General features: G+C 43.3%; 1 protein-coding gene across 2 annotated transcripts in view; it reads right to left on the reverse strand.

The window, feature by feature from the left end:
* Window positions 1-21,050, reverse strand: part of CTNNAL1 (catenin alpha like 1) — a 214,956-nt gene that overhangs the window by 173,605 nt on the left and 20,301 nt on the right. Inside the window, exon 1 of one of the 2 annotated variants that reach the window (XM_083188428.1) lies at window positions 8,175-8,284. The exons of the other annotated variant lie outside the window; for it this stretch is intronic. The gene's annotated coding sequence lies outside the window, so the exon portion shown is untranslated. Of the gene's footprint in view, window positions 1-8,174; window positions 8,285-21,050 lie in introns of those variants that run through there. 2 annotated transcript variants of the gene reach the window in all.

Consider the following 21,050-nt stretch of genomic DNA (forward strand, 5'->3'; position numbering starts at 1 on the left):
ATCCTTAAAAATATAAGGAAAGGAAATAAGGAAAAATGGAGACCTAAATTGGAAATAAAAACTCAACTGCTGTATTAACATGCCCATATTTCCTTTCCCAATGAAAACTGTATATAGTTAGGGTACTCTGGGGCAGATTTATTAAATTTGGAGAAGAGATAATCTGGAGATAAAGCGGAGAAAAGGTAAAAGGAGATAAAGCACAGTCAATCAGCTGTGTTTGAAAGAGACAGTTGGGAGTTGATTGGCTGGTGCTTTATCTCCTTTTACCTTTTCTCTGCTTTATCTCCAGTTTATCTCTTCTCCAAGTTTAATAAATCTGCCCCTCAGTGCCATACACAAGTATACAGAGAATAACGTAGCAGTTCACAATGTTGTTTGATACACCAGGAACACTTACAAGAACTCCATTCATGCTTCTGGATATAACCCAGCCAGATATCAGAGGAGATAGTGAGTTAGGGTATTGCTGCCAGATGGATTTGATACTAAATTCTGCAGGCCTTTACTTCATAAGTTATCCATTTTCCTATATCAATCAGTTAAATAAAACATTCACTCTTATACCTAGTGCCTTCTTTTTTCACAGGTCTAGAATAGTAGATGCAGTCTGACTAGGGTTAGCACTGGTAGAGTGAAGGCACTGGGACTAACACAAGCCCCCACTATTAAGCAAGAACTGCCATAAGGCCGAATGGACTTCACTACTGGTAGTCGCACTTGTCGAAAATGGAGGTCCCGCCACTGGACCAGTTAAGAAGCATTCTGATAGAGCTGTGTACTACATTTGCATAATATGTCTGTACTGCGTTCTGACATGCCACCAATAAGCCAAAGTCAATGGGGATATTTCCAGGGAAAATAAAATCCTCACTGCCATACTTTTTAGTCTTCCGTTACAGGCTTTAATCTGGGCCATTTATATGGTTTTATACACTATGAAAGTGAAAACTACATAGGAAAGCTCAATATCTCTATGCACAAATGGAGCCAATGTTTGTTTTTTAGTCCAGCAATACTATATCCAGCTTGGGAACAAACTCTTGAAGCAGTGGCCTAACTATTAAATTTAGCTCCCCCATGCCAAAAAATTTGTGATGCGCGCCCCCCCCCCCCCCCCTTGTCCCTCCCCCCTTCTTCGGTAAAACCTGACAATGGTAGACTGGTTACCTGGGCCACGGTGAGCCGCCATGCGGCGTAACAGGGGGGACATCCCATCAGCGGCGCTGACATACTGTAGCCTTCCGTCACCAGGGGATACTAGCAAAAGTGTGTGTGGGTAATGACACGAGAGGAGGTAAGGAGACTGGGGAGGTGATGTCACCTACAGTACGCAGCTACAGTACACAGCCACCCACTACTACTGAGTGACAGCAAACTGTATTTGTACAGGACAGCCAGTATTTTGCAATGCGCCCCAAGACCACAGGCTTTCCCAAGCCACACCATAGTTACGCCACTGTCTTGAAGGTCTGCAATAGGAATATTGTAATTAAACTGTATTTCAGATCTGTTGTTTCATTGGTTTCTACACTGCAATTTATCACACAAGGTTTTGAGCCTGCTATACTATCTGCAGTGGCTTCCACCCCCATTGCCTAGAGCTGCCTCAATGGTACAAGCAGTTCTAGTTGCTGATGTAGGAGACTGGTGGTGGCAGTAGGAAGAGGTTTGCTCAGAGCACAGTGGGAGCAGTTCGCAAAAGGTAGTTACTGGTATTTATAAGGCATCCTTAGGAGCGCTGAAGTAAGCTTACTCCTATTGGTCAAGGAGTGACCTCCCTAATGAACAACAAACCTAGAAAGTAAGGTCATCAGGGCAGTGGGCATTATTGCGAGATTAAGCAAACCCAATGGTTTATGGACATCTCTAATGGACATGTGCAGATGTCATTGTGAAAGACTACTCGCAGTGCCCCCGAAACTGCAGCACATCTTTGTGGGCTGCATTTTTTTTTTTTTTAAACAGGGGTGTAGTGGCGCAATTTTTGAGATGTATCAAAGCCACGGTCTGCTTCTCACAATGAAGCTTCAGTGGCCCAAGAAAAAGTGTTAATATTTCACCCAACATGAGTAACCGGACACTCAGATGACAGAAGTTAAGGCAGATGATCCGATGCTGTGTTACTGCGTGTTTCTAATCAAAGTACCTTCTGCATCTTTTAGGTGTTTTAGCACAGCAACGGCATACAAAGAAGCAGTGGCTGTTCTACCAAGTCCATCTCTGAATCTACCCCATGGTAAAAGTGAAGTTTAACCATAACCCCACGCATACTGCCACTAAGAATTTTGCTAAATGAAGGATTTGGAAGAAATGAGGAAAATTTCTGTTCAAGACCAAAATTGAATAGGCTTGCTGATTTTAAGGATGGGTAACACAGTGGCAATTGTATTCAGAATTCACGGACAACAGCATATGGCGCACATACAATGCATGCTTACAGGTTTGTGTTTAACAAGGAGCCTTCTGTGTATTTAGTTTGTTTTCATATGCAGCCATGTACAACTAGAAGACAGATAAACTATATAGTAAAAACAAAAAACACACAAAAACATTGGTGACTGTTTAAATGGTAATGTGGAGAGCTCAAATATATATATTTTTTTAAGATAGGCCCATACACACTGGGCAACAGAGCTGAAAGCCGCTCAAAACAGCAAGTGTGGGTAATGACACCAGCCGCCCCTGGCGCAGAGGAGGCGAGGAGACGGCGCTACCATTTCATCGCTGGGAAAGCCGCTCATCTGCTGGTATTACCAGCAGATGAGCGACTGTGAGTACGGCTTTGCATAGGGCTGCACTATGCAGAGCTGTCCACCCCCGCTGACCGCGCCGGGCAGGGGGAAAGCGGCTCAGTGTGTATGCACTGAGCCGCTTTACCCCCAGCGATGACAACAGTCATGGCTGTCCATACACGCTGGGCATAATTGCCCAGTGTGCATGGACCTTTAGATTGCTGTAAAAGGCTTAACCCCTTGCGTGCCAACATCTCTATGAGAGATGTGAAAAATACTGTATCCGCTAAAATGCTATCGTCGCTCATATTTGCTATATAAATTCAAATAAAAAATGCTGTGTAAAAAAAGACTATATTACCTACATAAGGTAAACATTGCAGGTCATTATAATGAAGAGGTTTGCTTGACAATTTTCAAACCTATTTTGACAAATTCACTTGGCACAGTGTGTTAAGCCCCATACACAGGGGGCAATTTCTGCTTAGCCTACATGCTGAACGACATACAGTAGGCTAGTGAAATTGCCCCTGAGTGGCTATATTGCCCATAGACATGTAGCAATGTGTGTATGGGCGTCCTTTGCTAACTCAGTATTCTTTATGCACATGCAGGAGATCTATCTAGATCTTGACTGCATGTGCTAAAGCTCTGAGTGGGCGATGGTGAGGCGCGGGACCGGGCATCGCCATGCGGTGTACACATGGGGCAATGTGTGCTTATTTTCTATGCAATCTAGACAGATTGCTTAGAAAAGTACTTTCTGTATTTTTCACACACAGATCTTAAGTCGATATTTGCCGTTTGATTTAAGGGCTATAGGACCACTTCATCGGGCGTGTACCCCCGGTAAGTCTGAATTATTTTGTTCACAGACATATCAGCCAATGCCCATTAGATCTAAATGTATATCAGCATATCTGCTATATAGATGGACTGACATGTGACTAACATTTATAATGGGTGCCCACTTGTGATGCCAGGCACGACATACACATTGCATTGAGTAAAATGAAAGTCTTCAGTAAAACAAATAATTCCGCAGCATAATGCGGATATTTATTAAATATCTTGGCAAAGGACTTTATAATGGTAGTTTCTTATATAATCGGTTGAATGAAGTGTCTTCATCTTGTAGATTTATACCATGACTTGCAGATGCCTTGTGCATTTTAAATAGAATAACTTTTAAGTTCTCTGATATCAGATCATCTAACATAACTAAAGAGAAGCTCTGCGACTGGAGGGGAAAGTCGGAAATATACACAGATGGTTACATTTACAACTGGCATAGAAGCACAAATGTTAAAAGAAAAAAAAAGAAACACTGCATGTCTCAATTAAATTGATGGATGAACGCAGAGGAGAGAACATGATGCCGTGACTGTACACTAAAAAGAGGACATAAAAAATTAAAAGTGCTTAGTAACAGGTCTATTAATGACTATATTTTCCATTCTCAAAGTGTCTGGAGACAGAAATGTACGATGTACAAGATTACTCTTATTACCTAAAAGCATACAAGTTAATCAAAGTCAATCATCTACAGACAGTCTGAAAACTAAAATAAAAGTAGCAGGCCTTCATATTTACTAGCAATTCCAAAAAGACAACAAAAGCACAAACCTATGGGAAACGGAGCATGTGCAGGTCTCTGGGAACATGGCACCCATGCATTGTTCCTGGAGACTTCTCTACTGCATACAGTGTGTACAAATCTCCAGGAAATTCTCCAGTGATTTGTACTTCTGCTGCAGTTCCAACCAGGGACATTGAAGAGCACTAATCATAAGTGCAGGGTGAGCAGAATTATCTCCCCTGAAACCAGACACCCACTGCACCCATTATATTTATGCAATGCACAAATTACTTTGGTTGCTGGTTTGCAGAGAGGTAAATTTTTTTCTTGATCATTTTGAATCAGACAAAAGTTGCCCATACACGTTACAATTATTGTATACAATATTGTATACAATATCGCATCTCATTGCATCTTGGTTTTGTGATGAGATGAGATCTAGTACAAAAAGTATGTGCAGCACATACTTTTTGTACTAGATCTCATCTCATTGCAAAACCGAGATGCGATATTGTATACAATATTGTATACAATAATTGTAACATGTATGGGCACCTATATAGTGGCAGATGCTCAATTAGTTTAGGGCTGAAAGGGCAGGGTATACGGAGTAACAGAAATATACATGGTTTCCCTCCATCACACAACCAGTCACCAGATTTAAACACTATATAATAAAATCCAGAGATTTTTGTTACATATATTTGCGCAAAATGTATGAAGAATCACCCAAACCATTATCAAGGCTTCTCGGTGTATGGGTCTCTGCACATGTTACATTTGCCCCACCTGCAGTGCACATAGTTTTGCCCATTTGAGAAAGATTTTACATGTGCGATAGACTCTGAATCAGGCCCTAACCTAAGCTAACCCTAACTCACGGATATAGCCTTCACTATGCCTTGTGTGTCACAATATGCTGGTCAGACTATTTAGTATACAAAGTATTGCATGTAATATGCATGTTTTGGAATGTAGAATTGCATCTGAAAATGTAATGTAAAATTTAAAAAAAGTGAAATATGCATAATCTACATTCCAAAACATAAACCGCTTAAAAAAATGTTCTGGCTATGCATTCTGACGAACACTAAGGAGAGGGGAGGGCTCAATTATGCCAAATACATTTTCAACTGGAAAAAATGACCTTTACCCCATTTTCTTTTGCCACAAGTAAACGGACCCATTTTTGTGTGAAAACACTAGAGATGAGCGGGTTCGGATCCTAGAGATCCGAACCCCCACGGACTTACCTGATCCGAGGCCGGGTCCAGGGAGTTCGGTGGTCGCCGCCATCTTCCCGGGTCGAAAACGAGGGTGAAACGTCATCACCCTGCACCGGATTCGGATCTCTATATAAGATCCGGCGCCATCTTCATTCGGCATGTAGAAGTCAGACAGCACAGATGTGTCCGTGCTGTCTGTGCGCACAGGGAAAAAAAGCTATGGGGGACAATAATAACATAATACCACTGTGGAGGACATTCTAAGGGGGGAACTAATAAAAGCTATCAATTTATGGGGGCTGCTTAAGGGGGACAAATATATATCAGGAAGCAACAAAAGATACATTTACTAAGGGGGAACTACATGTGCAGGAACTGTTGTACATCTACTAAGGGGGAACTACTAAGGGGGAACTACTGAGGAGGAAACATAATCAGGTAACAGCTACTAAGGGGGCATTACTAAGGCTACTACTAAAGGGGGCTGTGTTATATGGGACCACTGTGGGGGACATCTAAAGGGATCTCTGATTTTTTTTTTTTTTTTTACTACAGGGCTGCCCCGAATTAGTCCAGCTGTGCTGCCCAGTGTCCCGTATCAGTCCAGGAGAGCTGCCCCCATTTTTTAATTGAAATAAAAAAAGGTTTTTGTTTTTTTTAATCTGCAAGGGGTGTTAAGTGTGCCACATCAGTCCAGCTGCTCTGCCCAGTGTCCCGTATCAGTCCAGGGGTGCCCGCATGTGTGCTGTATCCATCCAGGGGTGCCCGCATGTGTGCCATATAATTCCATGGGTGCCCCATGTGTCCCATATCAGACCAGGGGAGCTGCCCATTTTTTTTAATGAAAATAAAATTAAGGTGTTTTTTTTTTTACTGCAAGGGCTGTTAAATGCGCTGTAGTCCAGGGGTGAGCCAAGAGTGCTGTATAATTCATGGGGTGTTGATAAGTAAGGTGTGCTGCTCTTTTTTATAATTAAAAGAATACAATTTTTTTTTATACTGCAGGAATTTGTCTGCCGTATAATTCCATGCCTGCCGCCATGTGTGCCGTAACAGTCCAGGGGTGCCGCCATCTGTGCCGTATAATTCCATGTGTGCTGTATCAGGTCAGGGGATGCCACCATCTGTGCCGTATAATTCCTGGGGTAAGCCAAGTCTGGCATATAATTCATGGGGTGCTGCCAAGTGTGCTGTATTAGTCCAGGGGTGATGCTAGGTGTGCCGTATCAGACTAGGGGGGATGCTAAGTGTGCCATATCAGTCCAGGGGTGATGCTAAATGTGCCGTATCAGTCCAGGGGTGATGCTACCTGTGCCATATCAGTCCAGGGGTAATTCTAGGTGTGCTGTATCAGCCTAGAGGGTATGATAAGTGTGCCATATCAGTCTAGTGTTTGCGCCGCACACTTGTGTGGCTTATCATAGTTATCCAGCTACCTCGGTGCAACCTTTTGCCCTAAAAACAATATTGTAAGGTGTGAGCTGTTCAGAATAGACTGGAAATGAGTGGAAATGAATGTTATTGAGGTTAATATAGCGTAGGAGCAAAAAAAAAAAAAAAATTCAGCGATTTTAGCAGTTTTTAAGCTTTTTTAACAAAAATAAGAACCCAAAACCCAAGAAATCCACACTTTTGGCAAAACCCATTAGAACCCAAAACCTCAAGGTAATCAGAACCCAAAACCTGAAAAGTGGCCGGTGCACATCCCTAGAAAACACAAGATCCAGGTAAATTAAGCTGGCCATACATCTACAGAATGATTGTCAGATTGGGCTGGTTGGAACAAAAACCTGGTAATGGATGAGAGCAAATGACCGTTGACCATTTGCTTTGAAATACTGAACTGCCAAGTCACTCAGATATTACCAGGTTTTTGTACCAACCAGCACAATCTGACAATCATTCTGTAGATGTATGGCCAGCTTTACCTGATCCACATATTTTCACATCAGCAATTTTGAAAAAGGGTCATAAGTTGAAGAGAGTGTTTATGTGCGTGCCTGTTGCATTGCGGGCATACCATGGCATTCAAGAGCCGCCAAATTCAGCAACAAGGTACCTCTGGTAAATATAGAAGGTTTTAAGCGCCCAACAGTTAGGTACACACGAAGAGTGGATAATATAACTCTTACTTCTCAGTGTATATGTCCTCAGAGGGTCCAGAATTTTTCATACATTTTTCTCCATAGTGGATGTATATGCAAATAAGAAAAAAGGTAAAACAAACAATGTGAAGTCCAATTTTTACAGTACTAAAATTTCATAGGGGGTCCTGGGATATACACCCTTGATTTTCTTCCCTCCTTTTTTTCCTCTTCCCTTCAACGTGTCACCATAGGATCAAATATGCGTACATGTATGCTTACATGTGAACAAATGAGAATAAACACATCAGGGTTTCTTTAAAACTCATCGTGCTTACTTGTATGCTTACTTGGAAAAACGTATGACTCCTCCTATCAAGGTTTCTTTAAGTAAGAATTCTCCGGACATCGGGGTTGATAAAAACGGTAACTTTATTCATAAAACCAAGTGCAAATAAAACCAGTACAAGTAGGTATGCACACAGACTAGAGATATAACGAGGACACCTTAACTGGGCGAAGATGGAATAACAAAGCCCGGGATGCTCACCAGTATAGGAGGTCCAAGTTTTCACTCAGGGTCTGGATACCAAATTTTTTTGAAAGGTACCTCTGGTGGTGTGCACCTCGAATTTTTGGGAAATTTCACTTAGAAATGTAAAAAACACCAAGGTTCAATTTGCCATAATTGATGATCTGGAATAAAAAGACAGACCATCTGGGAAACCGAAGACAAAGGAACAACACCACACCGGATTTCATTGCGGTCATTGAGTATAGCTGTGTACACACAGTGCAATATATTGCTCAGTGTCCAGTTTCCATCAGCGACCAGAGATCCTCAGAGGGAAACAGCCGATCGCAGGAGCCAGCGACCATTAGGAGGCTGAACACGGGAGCGTGCACCCGGTGATTTATCGCTGCAGCACAAACAAAATCACTGGCAATATGGTCGCTCAGTGACCATATTGCCAGCTATAGTGCACCATGTATACTCAGCTTATGAATGCAAACATATTCTAACATTATAGTGGAGGCTTTCAACAACTGGGAATAATTGGGGAAATACATAGACCACACATCACACACACACACAGTACACTGCACACACCTATATACGTAGCACACCTCACACACTTACACATTGGACAGATACACACAACAAACACACACACACACATAACACACCACAAGCAGTACAACACACACCCATATAAACTACAACATACCCCAAAAAAGTACAACACACACACACACACACACAAACTTATACTCCTTTAACACCCAAAGTCCCGGATCCGACCCGGCATTTGGAACACGGATCCAAGCTAGTTCAGATCCGGGATTTGCACAGTTTACACTGTGGTGCCTACCTGCAGTGTAGAAGGAGGCGGCGCTTGAAGATTACATCATCTCCAAGCGCTAGGATCGCGATCACTCCTGCTGGGACTGCCGATCATCGTGCTGGGGGCAAGCCCAGCACCAAGGTAAGCTGCTGTGCTGCCCCCAGCCCCATGCACCCCCCCCCCAGCCCACGTCCAAGAGATGAATGCATGCATCTATTTACCTCCTACCTGCCTCCGCTACTGTCTGCAGAGTACAGCAGACAGCAGCAGAGGCTGTGTGCGACCCCCGCCCAACTTCGCTGCTGTCGAGGTTGGGCTTCCCCCATTAATGTAAACAGGAGCCGGTTCAGATGAATGTGACAGGCAGGGCTGCAAGTCAGGCGGTACGGGGTGGTACGGCACACCATTAAAACATATAGCGCCATGCCAAAAGCCGGGTAGCAAGGTCAGTGCACATGCGCAAGTTTGCACCGATGTCACGTGTACCTATTGAGCACGCCGCGGCGGCACTCAGATCTTCAGAGAATGAGGTGCCACTGGCAAGATGCTCTCATGCAGCGCAGCCTGGTGAGTGAGGCACTGCGGCCCAGCGGTAGCAGGCTTTTTCCAGTTGACAGGATGTGAATTTGGGCTCAATCCGGTTGGCATGATGTTAATTTTGCCTCAATCCATGTAGCATAATGTCAATTTTGGCTCATTCTATGTGAATTTTTTTTGCTCACTCTGTGTCGCATAAGGGGAATTTCGGCTCTTTCCACGTGGCATAATGTTTACGGGGCAAGTGTAAGGGGGTCTACTACTGTTATGCATAATGTGTATAAGGGGCATATGGCATGGTACACTCTTTTTCTGGAGTGTGCACATAACTTCAGCCTTCAATTTCCCATACCACCACTGCACACAAATATATACTGTATACGTAGCGCACCTCACACACTTACACATTGGACAGATACACACAACACAACACACTACACCACACACACCCACATATACTACAACACACACAAAAACCGTACAACACACACAAACACAGAAAAAAAATGCATCGTAGGTGCTAAATCTTAGGAGTTGATGTAGAATTCATCAACACACACAAGCTAGCAAGAGTGGTGCGTTTCAAAAAACACCACCACCACACCTGATTTCATTGCGGGCATTGAGTATATATGCAAACGCATTCTAACATTATGGTGGAGGTTTTAACAAATTACTATCTTGTCCCTCTGGCACAGCATAAGATTATATTTTACAGCAATTTTGGAAATTAGAAAAAAAACAAGGTTTTCCCGGGCGAGTCAGCTAGTATATAATATGTCGGTGGCAATAGAGTAACCACCAGGGGATCAATAATGTAATTACTGCATATTGGCTTGAGTTCCCCTGTAAATCTTAAACTTGCCGTGTTCAGTTTTTCCATGACACACATTTCAAAATTACTTTTGTAGATCAGAACTGGTCTTTCTTAGCTGCGATGTGATTGGTGAGTTGGTAACCTGGACCACCGCAGCAGTCGTGTCACCACAGGTCACAGATTTCCAATTACCAAGCACCAGAATGTCATGCTCATCTATCAGTTAAAGGGTACGGTGTGATTAACCATATTAATAAATCAATTTGTGACTTAATAATGCAGATTCATTTATATTTTCCAAATATTTTGCAATATACAAAATAGCTACAATCCATCAAATGGCATTCATCAAGGCCTGGTGCTCTTCTTGCAAATCAAACATGAACAATAAACCCATCCAACCATGCTAATCTCTCAAGAGATGAGTAGGTTTCCTCCTAAAACCACATAAAACCAAGGCAATCAATTAATCATTAAACAGAATTCATTTTATTTTGCTTTTATCCACCGACAACCAACATTATGTGCATGTCTGCACACAACACACAGCTGCCAACTATACATTCTCTCAGTGGCTATGGGGGTTATTCAGACCGGTTTGCTGCTGTGCTAAATTGCAGAGCCCTGCAATAAAAGGTATACACCACACAGCCAGTGTGCAATCCTTCCCCGTGCAAGCCTGCAAATTGCTTACGGTCTGTGTGCAGTCTTAACATAGTCCAGGACTCCAAATGCCAGCATCCTGTCAATCAACTTTCGTATGGCCAGCGATAAAAAAAATGTTGCAGAATTTTATTGTAACTTGACAGTCGGAGTTTAATATTCCGACTGTCAGAAAGCCGGTGGATCGGCGAAAACGCCCACAAATTGTGTCAAAATGGCCGTGAATTAGACAATCCGCAGCAGTTTAATCAATCAATGCGGTCGGTAACGGCAGCATTGAATAGGCGAGTGTCGCTATTTCCGCCAGCAGGAAAAGCGGCACACGTTAAATACTCCCCTTAATGTTTTGTTTCAACACGAATAGCAATTCGAGTTTCATCATGGAGTTTATAGAATATTATACTTATTCAGTGAATTTTACATTTCCCCTATGTGCACAATTGATTTCCAAATAATTTCCACAATATTCCATTGTTTTCAAGTCTTAAATTCTAATTATCGGTCTTAAATGATAAATTCAGAAATGTCCTGAAACACCTTTGCTGTGATGCAAGGATGTTGTGGCATGTGATTGCAAGCTCCTGTTATGCCTATGAAGTGGAAGGGAGCCAGCGTGTGCATGCACTCACCTCGCATTCAGTTCAGACATGTTTACTACGGTACAGATTTTTCTTAAGTCGAGAAGTTGCCCCCTTTGAACTCCCAGACAAACAAACATCATCATCAGTGGCCACATCCACTAGTATGCTGCTGGTGACGATACCCTCAGATTGAGCTGCATGTACTGATGATCGTGGAATTTGCTAGTGACTCATGGGAGTGAGTAAGAATATAGGGGGTTATTCTGGTTGGCTCGCTAAGCAATGGTAGTCTGCTGCTTAGAGAGCCTTCTAATGCTGCCTGTTGGGTGTATGAATGTCCACCCCCTGCTGCTATGTGAATATTCCCGCCACACTGTGAATGGATGGTCTGCATAAACATCCATCGCCGACCATCGAATGATTTCTATCTTGCTCACAAATCTAAGCCATTTCGGTGTCCAGGTCTGAGAACTGGGCGGGAGACGGACGATGCTGCCTGCATTCGCATGGGGATGTCCAGGGTTTCCCTTGTGGTGGGAACACCCCGGAAACACAGGGTGTTCACATGCGAACTGCCCCTAGCCACCTCCAACCCCCACCTGCAAGCGCCACAGAGACTATGCAAGTCTACTCATGCGCATAAACGCATGAGCATGCGCAGGACTTCTAGATCGGTTCCCGGTGCAAATACACCGGGGACCGAAGCGATTAGAATGAGGGCCTTAGTTCATACACACTGGTTGATAAACATAAAAATGGCACTATGACCAGTCGTTACTGTGAATATAGTTTCAAATGTGGTCTAGTATCTGAGCAAGTCATACATAAAATAAATAAATGTATGGGAATAAAGCTGGCTTTTAAAAAGCTATAAAACACTTCTGAATTGCACCACTTCAATGTCTATGGAGTGCTGTGAACAATTCTTGTCTGCAGTATATCGGCAGAATTACTATGGATTCCAGCGAATTAATGAAACCATTGATGCAGGCCATTCTATCCACTTTCGCACTTTCTATTGACAGGCTTCTTGGAAGCCTCGAGATGCATGCACTTTCCAGAGCCATATTATACTTTTGTTTTCACTGTTAATTAGCTTGTCAGCATCCTTTTAACCCTCACATGTCGATACTGAAATGAGAAAAGCTTTGCGGTTTGTTAAGACAGCTAATACACTGTATTAGGACATTGCAAGGGATGTATGGAATATATGTTGTTAATAAAGATAAATGTGCTGGCTTCAGTGATCCTGCTTATCCATCCTGAAATTGCTCAACTGCACCTGGCTGCCTGTGGTGGTGTGGAAGGCCTCCTGGCACGCTCTGGTCATCTTAGCCACTGAATAGAGCCATCCGCTGCTGAAATGTTATTATGCCAAAGTTTGGTGATGCCCTTTTAGCTTAGGGTGCCAAGGGGCTCTTCTAGAACTCTGTGTGACCATGTTACCCACCCAGTTTTGACATGGGAGAGTAGCAGTTGGCAACATAAGAGCTGCTGCTTTGCCAGGTCTGTTGTATCCCGGGAAAGTGTCAAAATAGAGTATTACACTCTTGCTGAGTATTTGAATTCAGGGAACACAACAGCATAATGTTTTTTATTCATACTGATTCATACTGATTTTCCAATAAATAAAAAAATATATGTGAAAACTTTTTCTAAGGCTACAAAATAATCTACAATATTTGTTTCAAAATCCCTAGACATACTCCAAGTGACATAATAAATGGCTATGCTGTATAACCATTGTGTAAAACAAAAAATAGTGGCTTGCTTATGTGATGGACAAGAATGAAGATGATGATGACGATGAATTAAAACAGACCTACCTTCACTATCATTCTTCAATCCAAGGAAGCCTAAAGTACTATGGATACCTCTATTAGGTCTTATGCAAAGTCCTCTCTATAACGCCAAATTCAGGTCATGTCTCCTGATGACAATTTAAAAACCACTGAGGCATTGTAAAACTATCTTCAGCTACCATTGTTAATGGACTAATATAATGTCAAGTATTTAGACTCAACTTTATTTATGTAACTAAACATATGAAGCCATCAAATCTATTAATATTATTACCTATTACTACTTGTAATACACCTGCCTTTTTGAATAAACTACCTTGCTTTTAAACTATGAACCCATTATCCACCCACTTTCAGATTTTAATATTTAACATTAGTATAGACTATTTTCTGAAATATTAGTACCTTTTTTGACGCACTTTTGTAAAATCATGATGATCAAAAGTTTTCAGTTTAATTTTGGAAAAAGTTTTCACTCACAACGCCTATTGTGTTGTACATCATAGGCAAGGGCATAAAAAACACAATTCCATGAAACCACCCCACCTTTCTATATACATACATACATACATACATACCAAATTTTAATTAAATCTAAGCTGGGGAGGTGAGATTTTAACAAAAAAGTGTTTATTTGACACTGAATGACCTGCAAACAAAACAGAGCAGGATAATTCAAAGCTTTATATCTCACCACTGTGCCAAGCTACCACACGCTCCATATGAATAATGCACTGATCCCTTATTGGAGGTACAGTAGGACACCTAAACGGCAGAACAGGGAATGTTTAGAAAGGAAAATGAAACTGATATTACTGTATAGGGAAAATGCTGGGCAATGCAGAGGTTTTCCAGGTAGAACACGTCATCCTCAGGGTTTTTTCGTCTGTTTCACAAAGAAATAGAAGGTTGTAAAGCACTGTAGAATGTCGGGTCCGCTTTTCATTTACAGTAAAACAGATAAGACAACCTCCTCTCATGGATCACAGGATCTTATAAAGGCATCATTTGTTTTGGCTAGGGAAGTAATTAACATAAGAATTGGGACTAAACAGCATTTGATTTAACTGATTATTAATTAAAAGGAAAGATGTCAGACACCTACTGTTTGGAGTGGTGGTGCATACAAATGAGTGATCCTGGGGAAATAGCTGTGCTCATGAAGACCACCAAAGTTTATAGCCTGAGGGCAGAGTGAGCACCCGTCTCACTCTGCAGTGTGTAGTCAGGATAAATCCATCCTTTGTGTAGATGTTTGGTGTAAACAGAGCTTGACTACAGTATGAACTCATTATATAATAATGTGCTTTTCAGCATAATGGGGCAGATGTATCATAGCAGCGCTTATCGCGCCGCTATGATACTTCCTGCTTCGCCTCAATAGCGAGGCGAAGCAGGAAGGGACATCGACAAGATGTATTAACATCTTGTCTGCCGAAGCGGGGGAGCGTTAACTCCCCCCTTTGGCGATGTCCCTTTCTGAAGATAGCGCATCAGTTAATACTGATGCGCTATCTCCTGTCCCCCGGCCGGCCGCACTGGGCATGCGCGGGATCTCGCTGTTCACGCGAGATCCCCAGCGCAGCCCACAGCTGACAGCAGGGACAGCGCTGTCCCTGCTGTTTAGATAGGGCTCCGCCAGCCTGCTGCTGGCGAAGCCAAACCCGGCTTCGTGCGGAACGGTCAGCGATGCTGACCGTTCATACATTCGGCCTGCTATCATTTTGATAGCAGCGCCGATATGGACAGGGGCGCATAGCGCCCCTGTCCATTACCGCATCCCGGCACGATCATACATGGGGGAGAAGCGGTATCAGTGCACATAACGTGCGCTGATACCCCTTCTCCCCCATAACGACGGATCATACATCTGCCCCTTAATTAGAAATAATGAGTTATCAGTGTTACATAAATACCATGAAATATATAGAGTACAATGTGAAGGAAAATGCAATATACTAACAGTGTCATAACTAGACATCTGGTTCCTGTGCTTTAAAGGGAATTGGTGCCCCCCCCCCCCCCCCCCCCCTCCCTGCCTCCAAATAGAGACAGTGTCCGTCAAAGGCCATAGTGCCATATGCATAATGTGCCCAGTAGTACCCACCACCTCTGCTGCCCCCACCAGCTCCTTCAAACTTTGTCTGAAGGAAGGCAGAGGTCATACTTCACCATCCCCTGACTACGGCGGCCATTTCAAATATGGCTCCTGCCCATGAGCTCATCGGAGAGAGCAATCTGCAATCTAATCGCTTAAAATATGTCAGCTGCAGCTGAGCGTCAGAGAGTGTCAGAAGGCGGGTGATAGGGTGGTGCTGCCAGATGGTGCGTCCACAGTGCAAACGCACTAGGGCAAGGCATTACTGGCAAACACTTAGTTATGGCCGTGTATACTAGTATCAAACATCAGCTGGAATGATAGGAGAATGTTGTTATCTAGTGCTATTGCCATATGAAAAGCAGGGGGAATTCCTTACCCATGGTGCACAAAAAGCAAAAGAGTTTCTAATATTAGACCTTTTACTTTGTACTACAGGTTGAGTATCCCGTATCCAAAATGCTCGGGACCAGGAGAATTTTGGATAACGGATTATTCCGTATTTCGGAATATTTTAATATTTCAATGATGTATTTTGAAGTATCTTGCATGTATGCTGTATAAACACATAAAATACACACAAATATATTTTATTACCACATAAAATACACACAAAAAGGTTTCAAAACATGAAACAAAATTTGTGTACTATCTCAGATATTGAATTTGAATGCCAAGCAATCATTGTCTTGCACATATATAGTGCCAGTTACATATCATGTCACCAGTGATGCTGTTACAAATGTCCCCAGTGAGTTTTTAGCAAAAAAAATATATATTTTTTCACTTTCTGGAATGTATGGTTTTCGGAATAATTCGGATAACGGATATTCGGATACGGGATACTCAACCTGTATTAGTACATAACACTATTATATACGTGTTTTTCCCCTCAAATTAGACCAACTAAGATTATAACCAAATTCTTCTATAGAATGGTACACACTAGATCAGGCATGTCCAAACTATGGCCCTCCAGCTGTTGTGAAACTACACATCCCAGCATGCCTTGCCAAAGTTAAGTATTCCCTAATAGCAAAACTATGGCAAGGCATGATGGGGCTTGTAGTTTCTCTACAGCTGCAGGGCCATAGTTTGGACATGCCTGCACTAGATGATATGTTGTCCAATGTGTACCTGTTAAATTGCCGACCATGCACGCTCCAGCACACACAAGGGCCATGCCAACTGATGCAGCATCACCGCCGCTCTGTTGATGCTGGAATCAGCAAGTCTGAATCCACTTGCCAATGCCAACACTTCTGTACATTGCCTAATATAACCAGCTTAATTTCTGCATTACACATAGCTTTTCAAATGACTCAGTCATTTGTAGTTATGAATCTCTAATGTCGTCCTTCCACAATAAATGCTAAAGTTTAACCCACAACAAATGTGTTTGACTGCTTAATTCTGTTCTGCATGTACTCTTAATTCATCACAATCAGATGCAGCTGCCATGTCTAGGAGTAAACACCCTCTCTATACTGACTACCTGCTATATAATATTGCTGATTGGATAAACTCTAGGTAAAAATATCTCCAAGGCACCCCAACAATACAGGTTTTAACGGATATCCATGCGTAGGCACTGGCGACTTAATTAGTACTGCCGTCAGCTTGAATATACCAAATGTGCACAAACAGGTACATCCCTAAAGCCATAGGCAGGCTGGGCCGGGGGGCAGGGTGCCATGTGCCCTGCGGGCCGCTTAGCCAGTCACTGTCTGCGGGCCACGCTGGATCACCATCCACCTCCTCCAGGCAGCCCTCCTGCGCTGACCCCGGCTTCCAGAACACGGCCGCGGCTACAGGAAAATGGCCGCCGGCCTTCTGCACTATGTCCTCAGTGCAGGAGGCCGGCGGCTATTTTCCTGTAGCCGCGGCCATGTTCTGGAAGCCGCGGCCAGCGCAGGAGGGCTGCCTGGAGGTGGTGGATGGTGATCCAGCGCGGCTCGCAGCCAGTGACTGGCTAAGCGGCCCGGGGGAGCAGGAGGGCTGTCGGGAAACCCCCCCCCCCCCCCCGCCCAGCTGCAGCAGCAGAGGGAGAGACAGCAACATTGGTGAGTTGCTGGTGGGAAATTCTGGCACTGTGGGGAATATGTGTTTCTGGCACTGTGGGGGCATTTCTGGCACTGTGGGGGCATATGTGTATTTGGCAGTGTGGGGGAATATCTGGCACTGTGGGGGCATATGTGTCTCTGGCACTGTGGGAGCATATGTGTATTTGGCAGTGTGGGGGAATATCTGGCACTGTGGGGGCATATGTGTCTCTGGCACTGTGGGGGCATATGTGTATTTGGCACTGTGGGGGCATATCTGGCACTGTAGGGGCATATGTGTCTCTGGCACTGTGGGGGCATATCTGGCATTCTGGGGGCATATGTGTATCTGGCACTGTGGGGGGAATATCTGGCACTGTGGGGGCATATGTGTCTCTGGCACTGTGGGGGCATATGTGTCTCTGGCACTGTGGGGGCATATGTGTATTTGGCACTGTGGTGGAATATCTGGCACTGTGGCGGAATATCTGGCACTGTGGCGGAATATCTGGCACTGTGGCGGAATATCTGGCACTGTGGCGGAATATCTGGCAGTGTGGCGGAATATCTGGCACTGTGGCGGAATATCTGGCACTGTGGCGGAATATCTGGCACTGTGGGGGCAAATCTGGCACTGTGGGGGCAAATCTGGCACTGTGGGGGCAAATCTGGCACTGTGGGGGCAAATATGGCACTGTGGACAACACATTGTGCGCTGTAATGGGCATCATGGCATGGGGCGTAATGGGCATTACGGTGTGGGGAGCATTGGGTAATTGCCATCACAGTATGGGGTGCAATGGGCATCAAGGTGTGTGGCATAATGTGTAATTAGCATCACAATGTGCAATCTGCAGGTACACAATACAATCAAGGTACAGACCACTCCCCCTTATGATAGGCCACACGCCTAATCTATTGATCCGAATGTCGACACAGTCGACATGGACACAGTTGGCAATGAGAATCGGACCCTCGCATCGCTCGCAATGCTTCGGGCACGGTGCCTCGCTGCGCTCGGCACACTATTTTATTCTCCCACCACGCCCTAGTGGATGGTAGGGCATGAAATACCGCCTGTCGGCACATGTCGGCTCAAAAAACAGTGAAAAACCCATGTCGACCTAATGACCAGTCGACCTTCCTCATGTCGAACTTTATGCAAATTTGACCTTAAGTCATGTCGACCTTGGCCCATGTCGACCTTAAGTCAGGTCGACCTTCCTGCCAGTCGACCTAGTGGGGTCGCCCTAATGACTGTAGACCTAAGTTCATTCTAATAGATGACCGCTTCCCATATATACACACACACACATACATATACACATACACATACACATACACACACACACACACACATATATTTTTTTTATTATATATACTGTATATACATACACACAGAATCTGGGCAGTATTCAATGAGGCTTATTCGCCATGTTCTGCTGCGAATGTGTGCTATTTTCGTGCTCTAAGGTGAATCTTTTTACTGAGAAACTGATTCGCCCTATTGAAAATGCTGGACAATTTGCTGTCTGATAGTCACCGTAATTCGCTGTAGTTTTTCAGCGAATTGCTTTCAAAGTGATTTTCGCTGTGTGTCACATGTAGCAATCGACATCTTTTTATGGTTAACTGAACGGTGACCCTTTAAAATAAAGTTCTTTTTTATTATTTGGTGTAAAAAAAAAAATCTGTATTTTTTTTCTGTGAAGGGGCATGCTATATTTTTTCATGTACTTACTGCACATGAATATATATATATATATATATTATTTATTGTTATTTTATTTTTACACATAACAGCCAGCAGGGGGCAGAAAGCTGCTTATTAGATATTCTTTTATTCACTGTTCCTGCTCATTACATATGCCGAGCGGGAGCAGTGCAGCGGCTCCCTACCCCAGTTCCCTGCCAGCTCTCCTGGGGGGCAGCTTCTGCCCCACAGTGTCCGGCGCAGACAGGGAGGCTTCCATCTCCCTGCCTGCCTGCCGCCCCCGGCTCCCTGTGGGTTAAAATTCACCGACAGGGGCAGAGACACCCTACAGCATTGAATACAGCAACAGGGAGGGCTGGCGGCGAATGCTCCAGCCCTCCTAAACAGGATTCGCTGCACATCACCATTATTCACATTGAATACTGCCCTCTATATTCCAGCGACTTACATTTTCTTTACATATAAACCCATTGTATTTTTTTTCTTTGCTAGTTAGTGTCCACTTAATTCAAAGAGACAGAAGCATGATTTCTTTCTGTTGTTGCCAAGCAGCAGCAAAAGAGACACGTGGAAACTGGAGACTGCTAAGCTCCTGTAACCTTACACTGCAATGGCATATCTTTTCCTGGTAAAGGATCTTGAATGCATTCTGCATTATTAAGGAGACGTCCACAGCAAACCGTGGTCCATAAAACTCTTTTTAAAAAACATATTTGAGGGAAAAAAAAAAAAATAACAGGAGCTTATTGGTTGATACTTCTATTTCTCTCCAAGGTTTCAGAAGTAAAGGGGCATACACACATTGAGATGTGTGCTAAGCATTTTTCTTAAGCTTTTAGGGCAGATGATTTCCCAGTGTCTAGATCACCCATACGCGATTTTTCTAAGCGATTCTGCAAAGCCAAATAAAAGTCGGAGCAGTGGTTCAGGGGGATGTAGATCTCTATATCGCTCATTCTGTACACACAGATTTGCAGTCGCTTGCTAACCAATATGACTAGATTTTGACTGCATTCACTGACTTAACTAGTGGACGATAGCGACACGCTGGACCGCGCATCGCCATCGCTCTGGAGCATACACACGGAGTGATCTGTGCTTACTAAATCGTTCCATGTGTATAAGTATGAAAAGGTTTTCACAAAAGAATACTTTCAGCTGCAACCTGTACCAAGTTCCCAATAAGTAAGGTAAAGAAAAACATTATTTTCTTGCACTTCATGAACATGTCATATTGTGGACTGAAACAATATTCATGAAACCTACATATTATACCACACAGTAATACAGATGCATCCTCCTACATCTGTTCTACAGTCACATTATACAGCCCAACGTGGCAGCGCCGAGTGTCCTGTTGTGCTTTTTTTTTATACATTGAAACAAACTATGGGACGTATGCATGCACAGTATCGAGAAACGAATGAAATAATTTTCTCCAGCCCTGTCACATGTTCCCCTTTACTGTATCTGAAATTGCAAACTTATTAGGTGGATTTTACAAGAGAATGGGTGAAATGTAATAGTATGAGAGATTTAGAATATTAGAGATGTGGTAAAAAATCTCTAGCTTTTTTAAAGCGGCAATCATTTACACTTCTAATCAAACCGGCATTGTAAATGACTGCTGATTTAAAAAAAAAAAAAAAACCCTGGAGATTTCTTACCAAATCTCTCACTTTCTGAATCTTTCATCCTACAGTATTAAATTTAACCCAATGTATTACTTATGGATTTTGCTAATTATTTTCTATAATAATTCAGTGACACAAGAGGAAAACATCCTGCAGTTATTAATACTATTTTGCAAGGCGCCTCTTTCAGTA

This window comes from Crinia signifera, chromosome 5, assembly GCF_055691185.1.
Source record: "Crinia signifera chromosome 5, ASM5569118v1, whole genome shotgun sequence".
NCBI lineage: Eukaryota > Metazoa > Chordata > Amphibia > Anura > Myobatrachidae > Crinia > Crinia signifera.